The sequence below is a fragment of the Rhamphochromis longiceps genome, linkage group LG13 (genome assembly GCF_057381845.1).
Source record: "Rhamphochromis longiceps isolate RC_006_pf linkage group LG13, R_longiceps_female_GT1.1, whole genome shotgun sequence".
Taxonomy (NCBI): Eukaryota; Metazoa; Chordata; class Actinopteri; order Cichliformes; family Cichlidae; genus Rhamphochromis; species Rhamphochromis longiceps.
In genome coordinates, this window is record NC_140569.1 from 38,264,742 (window position 1) to 38,282,569 (window position 17,828).

Consider the following 17,828-nt stretch of genomic DNA (forward strand, 5'->3'; position numbering starts at 1 on the left):
AACCACCCAAAGCCCATCTGTGGAACGCAGATACCCAGAGAGACGCAGAGTTCCCCCAAAGAGACTGAATCTTTGAAAATGTAGAGTTATGTTTTAGTTATTTACTGCCAGTTATTTTAGAAGTGAAGAGTTAATAATGGAAGTAATGGCTACATTTATTCATTGTTCGTAAGGGCCACAGAATATTTCTTTATGGTGGGGGCAGTGAAATACATTCTTTAAAGGGTTGCTTATTTCAATTACAAATCTAAAAGGGGAGGAATGTAATAGAGTGAATTGTTGCCCCCAAGTGGTAAAATACAGAAGTGCCTGTTACAGGGCTAGTTCTTGGTTGACCAATATATAACAACAAAAAAGGGTAGTTTCTGCACCGCTAAGAAACAACAAGTTAGTGTGTGATGTCCTGCTGTTCAATAAAGGCACCTATCCACGTCCTTCTGTCCTGATCTTTTCAAGAGCCTAATCCAGAATATCACAGCTACAATGATCGCTTTAAACGCTGCACAATTCCCTGATGATGATAGTAAACTAAAATTGCTTCATGACTGGTGATATAAGATTTTTTAGTTTGTGTTATGTTTATTTGTAGCTTCATTTAAAGGAAGAAGAGCTTGTGAATTGGAACCAACACAGGAAGAGAGATTGAAGCCATATGTGTAGAGGAATGCGGTGACATACGACACTTCCTCCTGTTTTAACAGACAAGCTGTCGCTCTCTCTCTCTCTCTCTCTCTCTCCTTTTATGGGAATGTCTGAATTTCTATACATACCAAGTTATCTCTTGTTTCAGCTGACAAGCGAACAGTCTCTCCTTTTATGGAAATGTTTTATATTCTGAACATGCCACTCCTACTTCCTTGAAAACTTGCTTAAGTATAAAGAAAGAAAGCTCTGAAAGCCCTGGGCGGTCTTTCCTCTCTGTCACATCTGTCCTGCACACATTGCTGCAGGATGGATCGGGCGATGAGGGGGGATCGTCCATGTATGCATGAAAAAGATATCTTGAGTTTGAGTTTCTTTGCCTTCTAGCAACTTTCTCTTCACATTTTCTTGGTCCTCAGAGCCGGATAGGAAGCATCGGCCGCTGTATTCTGGCATCGTGGAGATCTTGCACTGAAGTCTGTCGACAGCCTCTTCGGAGTGAAAGTCCAGAGACGTGAAATTCGGGTTCTGGCCAGTGTCATTAAGTGGTCCACGACGCTGGGATCCAGTGGCTGACTTTCAACATAGCCAGAGAATCTTGGGAAGGTAAAGAAACCACTGACTTACACTCGCGTAAAACGAACCTAGGTCTTATCCGAAAGGATGTAATTAGTCTAATCCACTGCACGGATTTTCAAAATAAAAGCTTATGGACCAATCCGCCGAAAGGATTTTAAATTGGGAATTTTTAGGTCGCTGAAAAGGTCTGCGCGACTGTGTAAATTTCTGTGTAAATGTTTGTGTTTTCTGTGTGTTGAGAGTGAATTGATTTGAACAGCACAATACGCTGCTGAATCACTCTCATTGTTATTGTCATTTTATTTCCTGTCAGTAGCTGAAGTACTGGTGACAAAAGAGAACAGTTGAGTTCCGCCTCATAAAACTGACACCGCTCCACCAAATAGAGTGGAGTAGAAGGGCGTAGTCAGTAACCACTCCTAAGTCTAATAAACTCTGTATATTTTATATATTTTATTATTTTTTTTTTTTTTTTTTTTTTTACTATTTAATTTGTAAAAATGTGTATACACACACACACACACACACACACGTAGGAAAATATTTAGTATACACATCCAGAAATGCATACACTATTATATATTGTACATATATTTATTAGTTTCAGGTTGGCCATTCTTGTATTTTGCTCGTTTGTGTTGTTGTGTTTGCACATCTCTGTTGCTTGTGGGGCTCGCACACAAGAAGGCTCTGCAGTTCTGTTTTAATGGGTAATCAGCCCACTAAGTTTACCGTTGACGAACAGTGGTTAGAGGAAAAAATGTCCAGGCGCCGGACAAATTAGTGTGCAAAGATGGAGAAATCCTTAAAAGATCAAATGTTCCACCTGGGAAGGAAAATGTAGCCCATCTGCACTATCACAACTTAAAGGAGCATTACTGAAACAAGTAGGAGAAACAAAAGATTTAAAGAAAAAAGGAAAACGCACGTAAGAATTAAATATTTCCAAGTATGGAAGCGAGAGGCAGATAGACAATGTGAGGGAAAAAAAAAAGAAACAAGAAAGGAAAAATGAAAAAGGCAGAAGTAGCCAACCCCCACTCCTGCTGCTGTGAAGCCAACCCCCACTTCCGCTGCTGCACGGCCAACCCACACTCCCGCTGCTGCGACCCCCCCTTAAACTATCATGTGATCCGTTTAGATTTCAACCTGGTCCTTATGCAGAGGCACAAAACATGTTAGATAAAATGGCACTAGGTGAAAATCCACAGGAAAAAATAGGAAAAGATCGCTACGAACGAGATATGGGAGGTGATGTCAATCTATCTGGTCCTCCCGGCATTTTTCCCATGATAGCAGTTCCAAACCCCAGATACGGCCAACCTACAGGGGAAGGTAAAGAAGGTGGAGAGGCACAACGTGATAATAACCCAAATATATTCGTGTTCCGGCCGTGGTCACAAAAAGAGGCAAAATTGGTGAAGTGAAACAAAAAGAAAATGAAACAGCGTCCGATTTTTTAGATCGCCTGCGTCCGGTTTTTAGGCAACATTCAGGAATGGATTATAATGAAGGTCCTGACGGTCCTTACCAACAGCAGCTAAAAAATGCATTCCTGAATGGCCTGCTACCTGCAGTGAAATCCCATGTTGGCAAACACTAGGTCACAATGAATGACCACTAGCCGACGCATTGCAACATGCCGAGCACGCTCTCCGTGTAATATATGAAAAAAACTGCAAGCACAGGTACTTTCACATTAGATCCAGAAACAGAGTTTATTGCATTTTCAGGAGGATTTAGAAGGTAACAGACAGGGACAGAGGAGAGGAAAGGCAGAGGAAGAGGAGGATTTAGAGGAAAGGGCCAGAGATATGTAGGACAGACAGACTTACGCGAAAGAAGTGAAGAAAGAGATAATACGTGCTGGAATTGTGGCAAGGAAGGGCATTTCGCCAGAGATTGCAGACATAAAACGGACAAACGGCAATATTCAAAAGAATGACTAAATGAGAAAAAGCCAAATGAAAATGACAAAAGTGACGCAGAAGTATTTAATGTCTATCAATTAGTGTCTGAAGTAAAAGGCAAACCTACGCTGACAGTATATGTCAATGGCAAACCAGTGCAGATGTTACGTGATACAGGGGTATGTAAAACCGTTTTGAACAAAAAAACCACAGGAAGTACAATTCTCAGAAGATATATTAATAGTAAAATCAGCATCAGGTCACACTACAGTGCAGTGACTGACAAAACCCTTATTAAGTGAAAACTAGAGATCAAAGTAGTTTAAAGTAGTTTAAAAAGGTTGGAAACAGACCCCAACAAATAGATATAAATATAAGAAGTACAAAAATAAAATAAACAAAGACAAAATTACATTAGAACTTATTTTTAACGTATTGAAACTAATAATAGGAAGGATAACAACCTGTAAACTGATATTAACAATGAAACATAGCTGGCATGACGTTCATGCCCAGAATGTATATAATAAATAAAAGGAAATAATTCACACGAAAATCTTTTAAATAAAATAGAAAGATGCATAAGGTACATTAAGGCTGTGTCATTGTTCAGCCAAGGAAAGTGTGTGAAAAGGTAAATGTCTCCAGCTTGGGAAAGGGTGAAACTGCAGATCACCCGAAGCCCTTGATGGATACAAAATAAAATATAAAATATATAATAATAAACTACTTGGTTCGCCATGCAACAGAGAGAATGAATGTGACTGAAGGTTGGATCTGAGATGAGACAAACAGAAGACCAGTCTAAAAGTAGGCACAAACCTGTTCAGAGAAAAAGCAAATTTGTACAGCTTGGATGAATTCTAAATTATCTGTTTGCTGAGTAAGATGATCCTAACTATTAAATTGGCTCAGTAGTAGTATAGTGATATGCACTAATAAAATATTGTAATATACTATTGTTATTATATAGAAAGAAAAAGATGATAATAATAAGAAGTATCCTAGTCAGTTATGATGTGAGATGGACGATTGATATGAAGTAGTCTGCATCAAGCTTAAGGTTTGCTCAAAGTCAGTATAATGACATATGAGATGAAGAAAATAAAGGAAATATCTAAACCAATTAGGTGCATAGAGGCACTTGACCTGCTTGAAAACCTGTCATTTAACCTAGATAAAATATTACTGAGATATAGAGCACATCTATAATAACAACTAATAAGCCAAACCCTGTAGATAATAGCTAAAGCTACAGGATTGAGAAGCTGAATTAAATATGTGGACACCGCTAAGTTGATGAGCATGTTACACATTTTCTTTTCTTTTTATTTATTTGTTTTTAGAGCAGAAGCTGCATAAAAGCCAACACATGCAGCTGTCTGTGAGCTCAGTTTTCCGTCACACTTCTGCTCTGTTTCAGTAGCAGCATTTTTCTTTTTGTGTCCTGACTCATGTATGTTTTCTGTTTTGTTTGATTATTTTATTTTGTTGGTTTGGAAACAAATTTGTGACCATACTTGTGGATCAGTGACACATAGTGATTAGGCATATGATTTACAAATGCCCAGTTTTAGAACTGTGAGCAATTCAAAGTTTAAAAACATATTCGGCGCCTAATAAGCTCATCACTGGACCCACTTCAGTTTGCCTACCAGCCTGGCATTGGAGCGGATGATGCCGTCATTCACCTCCTACATCGTTCCCTCGCTCACCTGGAGACCGCTGGAAGCACTGTGAGAATCATGTTCTTTGATTTCTCCAGTGCCTTCAACACCATTCTTCCCTCGGTTCTAAAGGACAAGCTGGTGAACTCTGGAGTGGCCCATCACCTCACTACCTGGATCCTGGACTACCTCACCGACCGACCACAGTATGTGAGGACTCAGGGCTGTGTGTCGGACAGGGTCGTCTGCAGTACGGGGGCCCCACAGGGAACGGTTCTGGCTCCGTTCCTCTTCACCATCTACACTGCAGACTTCTCCCACAATTCCACCCAGTGCTTCCTGCAGAAGTTCTCTGATGACTCTGCAATAGTCGGCCTCATCACTGATGGGGACGACAAGGAGTACAGAGGTCTGACCCAAGACTTTGTGGACTGGTGCCAGCTGAACTACCTCCAGATCAACGCCAGTAAAACCAAGGAACTGGTGGTAGACTTCCGCAGGCACAAGCATTCTCCACTGCAACCACTGAACATCCAAGGTATGGACATTGAGGCTGTGGACAGCTACAGGTACCTTGGTGTTCATCTGAACAATAGACTGGACTGGACTCATAACTCAGACGCCCTCTACAGGAAAGGGCAGAGCAGGCTGTACCTGCTGCGGAGACTCAGGTCGTTTGGAGTGGAGGGCCCACTCCTGAAGAAATTCTATGACTCTGTTGTGGCTTCTGCTATCTTTTATGGCGTGGTCTGCTGGGGCGGCAGCATCTCTGCTGGGGACAGGAAGAGACTGAACAGGGTGATCCGAAGGGCCAGCTCTGTTCTAGGATGCCCTCTGGACCCAGTGGAGGTGGTGAGTGACAGGAGAACGGCGGCTAAGCTGTCATCCCTGATGGACAACATCTCCCACCCCATGCAGCAAACTGTGACAGCACTGAGCAGCTCCTTCAGTGGGAGACTGCGGCACCCACGGTGTGGGACGGAGAGATTTCGCAGGTCTTTCCTCCCCACTGCTGTCAGACTCCATAATAAAGACTTTAACTGATCAAGCACACACATCCATACATGTGCAATAACACTAAGTGCAATAATCCTTTCTGTCATCGTTGTATTTTTACTCAGTTGTATATAGTATTTGTATTTGTATTCTATTTTTATCTTATTGTATATTTATTTTATTTTATTCTACTGTATATAGTATTTTATTTTATTCTATTCTGTACAGTTGTGTACTGTATTTATTCTTATTGTATTCTAATTTTTGCCTCATAACTTTTGCACTGTCCACTTCCTGCTGTGACAAAACAAATTTCCCACGTGTGGGACTAATAAAGGTTATCTTATCTTATATATATATACATATATACATATATACATATATATATATATATGTATACATATATATATATATATACACACATATATATATATATACACACATATATATATATACACACATATATATATATATATATATACACACATATATATATATACACACACATATATATATACACACATATATATATATATATATACACACATATATATATATATATATACACACACATATATATATACACACATATATATATATACATATACACACACATATATATATACACACATATATATATATACACATATATATATACACATATATATATATATACACATATATATATATATACACACATATACACATATATATATATATACACACATATACACATATATATATATATACACACATATACACATATATATATATATATATATATATATATATATATATATATATATATATATATATATATATTACCGACACTAACAAGCTGATCTACAATACGGCAACAGTGATCAGTGAGATGCTTGGCTACAAGTTGAACAGCGACAAGGGGCAGTACCCTCCATGGAGAAGGAGGCTAGAGGGCAAGATCAAAGTAGCACGGAGGGAGGTTAGCCAACTAACGGAGTTGCAGAAAGGTGCGACAAATAAGGTGCCTAAGAAATACAGCAAGCTGTCCATACCTGAGGCCTTGGAAACTGCCAAGCAAAGACTCACAGCCTTGGCCAGCCGCTTGAGGAGGTACACCAGAGAGATAGAAGGCAGGAGAATAAACCAGCTGTTCTCCACAGAACCAGCAAAGGTGTACTCTCAGTGGCAAGGGAACAATAAGAGAACAGCACCACCAAGGCTGGAGACGGAGCAATACTGGAAGAGCATATGGGAGAAGGATGCAACCCATAACGGCAATGCTCAGTGGCTAGAGGATCTGAGGGCTGACCACAGCGACCTCCCTGAACAGGGTCCAGTAACCATCACAGTGGCAGATATCCAAGAAAGGGTCTCCAGTATGAAGAGTTGGACAGCACCAGGGCCCGACATGGTTCACGCCTACTGGCTGAAGAAGCTGACTGCACTCCACGAGCGTCTGGCAGCACAAATGAACCAGCTGCTAGTTAACGAGAGACACCCGGAATGGCTAACTGAAGGCCGGACGGTCCTGATCCCCAAGGACCCCAAGAAGGGACCGGTCCCCTCCAACTACCGACCAATAACCTGCCTCAGTACTACATGGAAGCTCCTGTCAGGCATCATATCGGCTAAGATGAACAGGCACATGGGTCAATACATGAGCGGGACACAGAAAGGAATTGGCAAGAATACCAGAGGCGCAAAACACCAGCTACTGGTAGACAGAACAATCAGCCGAGACTGCAAGACCAGACTGACCAACCTGTGCACTGCCTGGATTGATTACAAGAAGGCCTATGACTCAATGCCCCACAGCTGGATACTGGAATGCCTAGAATTGTACAAGATCAATGGGACCCTAAGAGCCTTCATCAGGAACTCAATGGGGATGTGGCGTACAACACTAGAGGCCAACTCCAAGTCCATAGCACAAGTCACCATCAAGTGCGGGATCTACCAAGGAGATGCTCTGTCCCCACTGCTGTTCTGCATAGGCCTGAACCCCCTCAGTGAGATCATTAACAAGACTGGCTACGGATACCGACTACAGAACGGAGCAGTTGTCAGCCACCTCCTGTACATGGATGACATCAAGCTGTATGCCAAGAGTGAACGAGACATCGATTCACTGATCCACACTACCAGGCTATACAGCAATGACATTGGAATGTCGTTCGGACTGGAGAAGTGTAGTCGGATGGTAACAAAGAGAGGGAAGGTAGTCAGAACTGAGGGGATTGAACTACCAGAAGGCAACATTGCAGACATAGAGGACAGTTACAAGTACTTGGGGATCCCACAGGCGAATGGGAACCATGAAGAGGCCGCTAGAAAAGCTGCAACCACCAAGTACCTGCAGAGGGTCAGGCAAGTCCTGAGGAGTCAGCTGAATGGTAAGAACAAGATCCGGGCCATCAACACGTACGCCCTGCCCGTGATCAGGTACCCTGCTGGGGTAATAGGCTGGCCAAAGGAGGAGATAGAAGCCACTGACATAAAGACAAGAAAGCTCCTTACCATGCATGGAGGGTTTCACCCCAAATCCAGCACCCTGAGGCTGTACGCTAAGCGGAAGGAAGGGGGCCGGGGACTGGTGAGTGTCAGCACCACAGTCCAGGATGAGACAACGAACATCCAAGAATACATTAGGAAGATGGCCCCAACTGACCGAGTGCTCAGTGAATACCTCAGGCAGCAGAAACCCAAGAAAGAGGAGGGAGACGAGGAACCATCATGGAAGGACAGGCCCCTGCACGGTATGTACCACCGGCAGATAGAGGAGGTGGCTGATATCCAGAAATCCTACCAGTGGCTGGACAAAGCTGGACTGAAAGACAGCACAGAGGCACTAATCATGGCAGCACAAGAACAAGCTCTGAGCACAAGATCCATAGAGGCTGGGGTCTATCACACCAGGCAAGACCCCAGGTGCAGGCTGTGTAAAGATGCCCCAGAGACAATCCAGCACATAACAGCAGGGTGCAAGATGCTAGCAGGCAAGGCATACATGGAACGCCATAACCAAGTGGCCGGCATAGTGTACAGGAACATCTGTGCCGAGTATAACCTGGAAGTCCCAAGGTCAAAATGGGAGATGCCCCCAAGGGTGGTGGAGAATGACCGAGCTAAGATCCTGTGGGACTTCCAGATACAGACGGACAAAATGGTGGTGGCTAACCAACCGGACATAGTGGTGGTAGACAAACAGAAGAAGATGGCCGTAGTGATCGATGTAGCGGTTCCGAATGACAGCAATATCAGGAAGAAGGAACACGAGAAGCTGGAGAAATACCAAGGGCTCAGAGAAGAGCTCGAGAGGATGTGGAGGGTGAAGGTAACGGTGGTCCCCGTGGTAATCGGAGCACTAGGTGCGGTGACTCCCAAGCTAGGCGAGTGGCTCCAGCAGATCCCAGGAACAACATCGGAGATCTCTGTCCAGAAGAGCGCAGTCCTGGGAACAGCTAAGATACTGCGCAGGACCCTCAAGCTCCCAGGCCTCTGGTAGAGGACCCGAGCTTGAAGGATAAACCGCCCGCAGGGGCGTGCTGGGTGTTTTTTTTTTTTTTTTATACACACATATACACACATATATATATATATATACACATATACACATATACGCACATATATATATATATATACACATATACACACATATACACATATATATATATAAAACACCCAGCACGCCCCTGCGGGCGGTTTATCCTTCAAGCTCGGGTCCTCTACCAGAGGCCTGGGAGCTTGAGGGTCCTGCGCAGTATCTTAGCTGTTCCCAGGACTGCGCTCTTCTGGACAGAGATCTCCGATGTTGTTCCCGGGATCTGCTGGAGCCACTCGCCTAGCTTGGGAGTCACCGCACCTAGTGCTCCGATTACCACGGGGACCACCGTTACCTTCACCCTCCACATCCTCTCGAGCTCTTCTCTGAGCCCTTGGTATTTCTCCAGCTTCTCGTGTTCCTTCTTCCTGATATTGCTGTCATTCGGAACCGCTACATCGATCACTACGGCCGTCTTCTTCTGTTTGTCTACCACCACTATGTCCGGTTGGTTAGCCACCACCATTTTGTCCGTCTGTATCTGGAAGTCCCACAGGATCTTAGCTCGGTCATTCTCCACCACCCTTGGGGGCATCTCCCATTTTGACCTCGGGACTTCCAGGTTATACTCGGCACAGATGTTCCTGTACACTATGCCGGCCACTTGGTTATGGCGTTCCATGTATGCCTTGCCTGCTAGCATCTTGCACCCTGCTGTTATGTGCTGGATTGTCTCTGGGGCATCTTTACACAGCCTGCACCTGGGGTCTTGCCTGGTGTGATAGACCCCAGCCTCTATGGATCTTGTGCTCAGAGCTTGTTCTTGTGCTGCCATGATTAGTGCCTCTGTGCTGTCTTTCAGTCCAGCTTTGTCCAGCCACTGGTAGGATTTCTGGATATCAGCCACCTCCTCTATCTGCCGGTGGTACATACCGTGCAGGGGCCTGTCCTTCCATGATGGTTCCTCGTCTCCCTCCTCTTTCTTGGGTTTCTGCTGCCTGAGGTATTCACTGAGCACTCGGTCAGTTGGGGCCATCTTCCCAATGTATTCTTGGATGTTCCTTGTCTCATCCTGGACTGTGGTGCTGACACTCACCAGTCCCCGGCCCCCTTCCTTCCGCTTAGCGTACAGCCTCAGGGTGCTGGACTTGGGGTGAAACCCTCCATGCATGGTCAGGAGCTTTCTTGTCTTTATGTCAGTGGCTTCTATCTCCTCCTTTGGCCAGCCTATTACCCCAGCAGGGTACCTGATCACGGGCAGGGCGTATGTGTTGATGGCCCGGATCTTGTTCTTACCATTCAGCTGACTCCTCAGGACTTGCCTGACCCTCTGCAGGTACTTGGTGGTTGCAGCCTTTCTAGCGGCCTCTTCATGGTTCCCATTTGCCTGCGGGATCCCCAGGTACTTGTAACTGTCCTCTATGTCTGCAATGTTGCCTTCTGGTAGTTCAATCCCCTCAGTTCTGACTACCTTCCCTCTCTTTGTTACCATCCGACTACACTTCTCCAGTCCGAACGACATTCCAATGTCATTGCTGTATAGCCTGGTAGTGTGGATCAGTGAATCGATGTCTCGTTCACTCTTGGCATACAGCTTGATGTCATCCATGTACAGGAGGTGGCTGACAACTGCTCCGTTCCATAGTCGGTATCCGTAGCCAGTCTTGTTAATGATCTCACTGAGGGGGTTCAGGCCTATGCAGAACAGCAGTGGGGACAGAGCATCTCCTTGGTAGATCCCGCACTTGATGGTGACTTGTGCTATGGGCTTGGAGTTGGCCTCTAGTGTTGTACGCCACATCCCCATTGAGTTCCTGATGAAGGCTCTTAGGGTCCCATTGATCTTGTACAATTCTAGGCATTCCAGTATCCAGCTGTGGGGCATTGAGTCATAGGCCTTCTTGTAATCAATCCAGGCAGTGCACAGGTTGGTCAGTCTGGTCTTGCAGTCTCGGCTGATTGTTCTGTCTACCAGTAGCTGGTGTTTTGCACCTCTGGTATTCTTGCCAATTCCTTTCTGTGTCCCGCTCATGTATTGACCCATGTGCCTGTTCATCTTAGCCGATATGATGCCTGACAGGAGCTTCCATGTAGTACTGAGGCAGGTTATTGGTCGGTAGTTGGAGGGGACCGGTCCCTTCTTGGGGTCCTTGGGGATCAGGACCGTCCGGCCTTCAGTTAGCCATTCCGGGTGTCTCTCGTTAACTAGCAGCTGCTATATATATATATATATATATATATATAAAAACTCTAACTTCAAAGTTTGAAGTATGTAAGATGTGTGAGATGTGTGAATTCTTTGAAAAACTAGAAATTGTCTAAAAATGCCTTAAGTGAAAATGTAATGTTGCATCTATAGAGAAGGAAAAAAAAGAAGCATTCAGTTATTTAAAAATAGGCATTACAGACAGATACAGTTTTAGCACTGCCTGACTATGATAAGCCTTTCTACTTACATGTAGATAGAGGAGCAGGTTATATGAAAGCTGTGATAACACAGGCATTTGGAGAAAAACAACGCTCATTAACATTCCTGGTGAAATTTAGACTCGTGCAAATTAGACTCTGTTGCGTCAGGCCTGCCTGCATGTGCATGAGATGTCCACCAGATCACAACAAAGAGGTAAATAAAAATAGAAAACACACATATACTGTATAAATTGTTACATGTGAAATTGTTTTTGGAAGACAGTTTGAATCAGACCTCAGTGAAAAGATGCATGAATTGATGCAAGTGAACTAATAGATAAATCTGTTAGAGAGACAACTTTAGTAGAAAATAGGGATATTGTTTTGAACTGCTGTGCGACGCTTCTCAAGTCTCTTGCAGATTAAACCCAGGCGATAAGGTCCATGCCAAGTACTCCTAACGACGCCAACAGTTTGCAAAATTGCTGAGAGGCCCTTTTGGATCCACCAGAGCCATTGCAAAAAAGTGGAAGTGAGTGACAGCACAACCTAAAAGACACCACCACCCCGACTCTTTGGTGAAGGGAGGGCTGATTGGGTATATCCCGCCTTCTACTTCTCGCCTGTAGTCTACTCACCAGAGTAAATCGGTGTGTCTGGTCATCATGAAGATTATTCTGTTTACCACCTTGGCCCTGCTGCTTATAGCATGGACCCTGATGCACTTAAAGGATCAAGAAGCCAACTTGCATAGAAGGACATGGACATATGACAACTCACACCTGGTCAAAGTGAGACAGGACCACATCCATCCCTGGATGAACAACGCCTGATATAGATACATATATAATCGCACAGAAGGAAAAGATTGTTATATATGCTCACACATGCCTACTACAACACAGCATGCTACATTATATGGCAGACCTATGAACATGACTCAAGTGACATGCGCAGCAAGCTTTGCCAATCTAGGTCATCAATATTCAGGAATTGTCCTAAACCACAGCGACCCCCTGACTATTGGATTATCGTTTTGGGCTGTTTTTAAATGCATCGACCACCATCAACAAAGAGCAAAATCAGGAAATTGATGCCATAAAAATAACTGTTATGCAACACCGAGTTGCCCTGGACATGATCTTGGCAGAAAAGAGCGGACTGTGTGTTTTGTTCGATACAGCTTGTTGTACATATATTTCAGACAATGTGCATTCTGATAATATGACAAATGCTCTACAATTACTTAGAAATGTTCAACAGGCACAGGTAACCGATTGGGCAAATTCACAAAGTAAATTGGTGGAATTGGTTTATGAGCGGCTCATGGAGAACATTGATGTTTAAGGTTTTGATGTTTATTGGCCTAATACTGTCACGGATTGCCGGGGCAAGCCGTGTGGAATTGTAGAAAGGGACCAAAAGGCGGCAGCTCTGGTGCAGGTGAGTGTTTATTCACAGAGGTGGGTAAGTACAAACAACGGTGGCGACAAAACATGAAACTGGAAACCTAAACTGGGTAAACTAATAAGACAAACCAGAAACGAGGATGCAGGGAGGTCCGGAGAAATACATACGGGAAGACGCAGGGAGACCGAGGGGAAACAACACAGACGAACCAGCCATTACTGAGACAGAAAATACAACTTAAATACACTCAGAACACAGGGAGATTACACACAGGTGGGAGACACAGCTGGGAGTGATTAACATGACGAGACCAGGGAGGCAAACTGAAAACACTCACATAAGACGCAGACCTTCACAATAAAACAGGAACACACGGGGGGGAACAGGGTAAACACCAATTAGAGAACAGAACCAAAATCGCGAAGAGAAAACACAAAACGCTGGGTCAAAAGGACCCAGGATCATGACAAATACTTATCATGTTTTGTATCTTTACTACATGCATTATCCCCTGTGTAAGAGGAATGGTATAAAGAATGATATCCTAATCCCTTGTTGCATATGTCACTGTGCCAGACGAGGAAGAAGGAGAAGACGATGAGTATGAAACTAATGTGATGAATGATTATGTTTGAATGATATACATTTTATGACAACCAGACCGAAAGCACTCACAATGTAGGGTCTGTGTCTGAAATACATTGATGTATATTCTTTAAATTCGCTACAACAGGAGGGAATGGTGATATAAGATTTTTTAGTTTGTGTTATGTTTATTTGTAGCTTCATTTAAAGGAAGAAGAGCTTGTGAATTGGAACCAACACAGGAAAAGAGATTGAAGCCATATGTGTAGAGGAATGCGGTGACATACGACACTTCCTCCTGTTTTAACAGACAAGCTGTCGCTCTCTCTCTCTCTCTCTCTCTCCTTTTATGGGAATGTCTGAATTTCTATACATACCAAGTTATCTCCTGTTTCAGCTGACAAGCGAACAGTCTCTCCTTTTATGGAAATGTTTTATATTCTGAACATGCCACTCCTACCTCCTTGAAAACTTGCTTAAGTATAAAGAAAGAAAGCTCTGAAAGCCCTGGGCGGTCTTTCCTCTCTGTCACATCTGTCCTGCACACATTGCTGCAGGATGGATCGGGCGATGAGGGGGGATCGTCCATGTATGCATGAAAAAGATATCTTGAGTTTGAGTTTCTTTGCCTTCTAGCAACTTTCTCTTCACAACTGGAGATACTGGAGATTTCATGAGTGTGCCTGTGTTATAATTGCATTACACATCCCTCAGTATTTGTGTGGTGGGTACATTATTATTTTGTTTAGTGTGAAAAATTGAAAAGATGTGGTAACAGTTACAGTCCAGTCATTGTGATCGAGCACACAGGGTAAAATATGTCATAACCTACCAACAGGATCCAGGGAGCGTGAACAAGCTTTGCAGTGGAGTCAGCTGGTGTAATGCTGCTGCATGTATCATATACAGAGATTCCTTATACACAGCTGCTCGACAAGTTTGGGGCTAATCTCATTTGTTGTTTGGTTCACAAAACACAGCTTCTTAACATATGCAATGGTATCTCCAAAAGGACGTAGCGTTTTGTGGGAGAAACGTTTTGTCAGTCATCCTTCTTCAGTCTCAGCTGACTGCAGGTTTCCCCAAATCTTATAGACAGTAAATTATGCAAATTCTGGTCATGAGAATTTGCATAATTATGATTAAGGAACTGACCTCCCAGTCCATTGTTCCTTCCTTTACTGTTTATAAGATTTGGGGAAACCTGCAGTCAGCTGAGACTGAAGAAGTCACCTGGATGAGTGACGAAAACGTTTCTCCCACAAAACGGTACGTCCAGATGAACAGAATCAACTTTTGGAGATACCATAACAGCAACAAAAATAAAAGATAACGGAACATAATACACCCACTTAGAGCCATTTACAAGTGTGACTGAAGAAAACCTTTTAGTAGTAATACAAAAACAGAAAAGAAAAATAGCAGACTTCTGTCAGCGACCTACAATTTTGTAACCAAAAAAATAAAAATAAAAGAAATCAAAAAGTCTTCCCAGAATTACTTGGCAGACTAACCACCATGCTAAATCTCTTGATGCACTCTCTTTTTTTTTTTTTTCTTTTTTTTTTTTGTGTCCCGTTTGGATCTTTAGCCATCAGAATTGTTGTCTTAAGGCCAAGAAAGCTGCCAAGCGGATTTATTTTACCAAGTGGATCATCATGGCCTTGCCATATTGGTCCATTTGATTGACCTTTATTATAATTACCGTATTTTCACGACCATAAGGCGCACTTAAAAGCCTTAGATTTTCTTCAAAAAGTACGGCGCGCCCTATAGCGCAGTGCGCCCTGTGTGTTGTAAGGAGGACGTAGTAGAGAACACCATGAGAACGCTAAAGGGTGAAGTGTGGGCGTTGATCGTATATACCGGGACAATCGCACATACCTGTATAAAAGGACAGGTATGTGCATTATGTGGAACATCGTTGTTTTAACAACCCTGAAAATGGCAAAGAGACACGCTTATGAAGCACAGTTTAAACTGAAGGCCATCAGCTATGCGGAGGAACATGGAAATCGAGCAGCCGCGAGAGAATTTAAGATTAACGAATCAATGGTTCGCAAATGGAGGAAGCTAGAAAACGAGCTCCGGCAGGTCAAGAAAACGCAGCTGAGTTTCCGCGGACATAAGGCGAGGTGGCCCGAGTTGGAGGAAAGACTCGAGCGGTGGATCATCGAGCAAAGAACGAGCGGGAGAAGCGTTTCGACGGTCACCATTCGGCTAAAAGCAGTTTCACTAGCTGAAGAGATGAACATTGAACATTTCCGAGGAGGTCCGTCTTGGTGCTTTCGTTTTATGAAACGGTGCCATTTTTCCATCCGGAACAGGACTACGGTAGCGCAGCAACTTCCAGCGGATTATAAGGAAAAGCTGGCCATCTTCCGCTCCTACTGCAGCAAACACATCGGCGACAAAAACATCCAGCCCAGCCACATCACAAACATGGACGAGGTCCCGCTCACTTTTGACATCCCGGTGAGTCACACTGTGGAGAAGAAGGGGACCAGCACGGTAGCGATACGCACAACGGGGCACAAAAAGTCTTCTTTCACTGTTGTGCTTGGCTGCCATGCTAATGGACAGAAACTGCCGCCTATGGTGATTTTTAAGAGAAAGACTTTGCCTAAAGAGAAGTTTCCAGCAGGAATCATCATTAAGGCAAATGAAAAGGGCTGGATGGATGAGGAAATGATGAAAGAGTGGCTGAGGGAGGTGTATGTAAGGAGACCAGGTGGTTTTTTCCACGCATCACCATCGCTCTTAATCTGTGACTCTATGCGTGCCCATCTCACAGCCGATGTGAAAAAACTAGTGAAACAAATGAACTGTGAGCTTGCTGTCATTCCGGGAGGCCTGACAAAGGATCTCCAACGGCTGGACATCGGTGTGAACCGCCCGTTCAAAGTAAGGCTGCGAGCGGCCTGGGAGCGATGGATGACCGATGGAGACCAGTTTCACCAAGAGTGGAAGGCAGCGCCGGGCGAGTTACGCCACAATTTGCCAATGGATTGTAAATGCTTGGGCTAACATGTCTGCTGGCACTGTTGTTCGAGCTTTCGCAAAAGCCGGCATCATTTCCGAGGAGCCGCACGGCACGGAAAGTGACTCTGACAGTGAAGAAAGTGAACCTGGCATGTTTGATGGAGATTTAGCGCAGCTGTTCAATTCAGACACAGAGGATGAGGACTTCGATGGGTTTGATTGATGATAAAAATGTGAGTACCAAACTTCGTTTTGCTCCTGCTTTATTTTTAAATACGCACACTTGTATGCTTGTGTGTTGTTGATGATGACGATTACTGGTAATAAAAATGTGAGTAAGGTACCGAACTCAGGTTTGCTCCCGCTTTATTTTTAAATACGCATACGGTACTTGTATGCGCCCTATGATCCAGTGCGCCTTATGTGTGTGTTAAATACAGTAATGGCACACATAACTGAGACTGCGCCTTTTAGCACAGTGCGCCTTATGGTCGTGAAAATACGGTATGAATTTATTTTATTTTCAGTTGCTACAAACGGGACAGACATGACTGGGGGATAGGACAGGGAGAAAGAATGAAAGAAAGAGAGGGAGAGAAAGAAAACCAAAGGGGAGAAGAGACGGTGAGAAGGGGGGGAAGAAAGAAAAAAAAAAACAAAAAAAAAAAAAACACCTGGGTCACCTGTATGGAGAAAAAAAACAGAAGAGAAAGCAAACAACAAAGAGCAACATAATAAAAAAAAAACGGCACCATCACAATAAACTAGCTAGCAGTAGATATCAGTAGATACTAAATAATAAACGATATTGTGCAGCACGCAAGATAGACAGCGCACAATGTGCTTTGAGGCAGCAGCCAAGAAAGCTGTAGTCCGCGTCTGTGAATACCCGTGTGTACACCTGTGTGGATCAGCATGCTTGCATTCCAAAGGTTTCTCCATGTAACGATCTGCTAGGGAGTGTGGGGGGGCCACAGCCCCGTCCTCCAGGGTATGAAGCAGGTATGGAGGAGATCAAAACTCCAGAGATCCAGAGGCCCCCAGAACACAAGAGACCAAGGAAGACAAACAGAGGGGCAGCCGCACCACTGTCCCAGAAAGAGCTGAGGAGAGTCCCAGATGAGG

General features: G+C 43.9%; 1 long non-coding RNA gene across 1 annotated transcript; it reads left to right on the forward strand.

The window, feature by feature from the left end:
* Positions 1-904: 904 nt before the first annotated feature.
* On the forward strand, positions 905-14,093 carry LOC146656448 (uncharacterized). The gene is made up of 2 exons (XR_014914235.1): positions 905-1,248; positions 12,138-14,093. It is a non-coding gene; the product is annotated as an uncharacterized LOC146656448 (long non-coding RNA).
* The last annotated feature ends 3,735 nt before the right edge of the window (positions 14,094-17,828 follow it).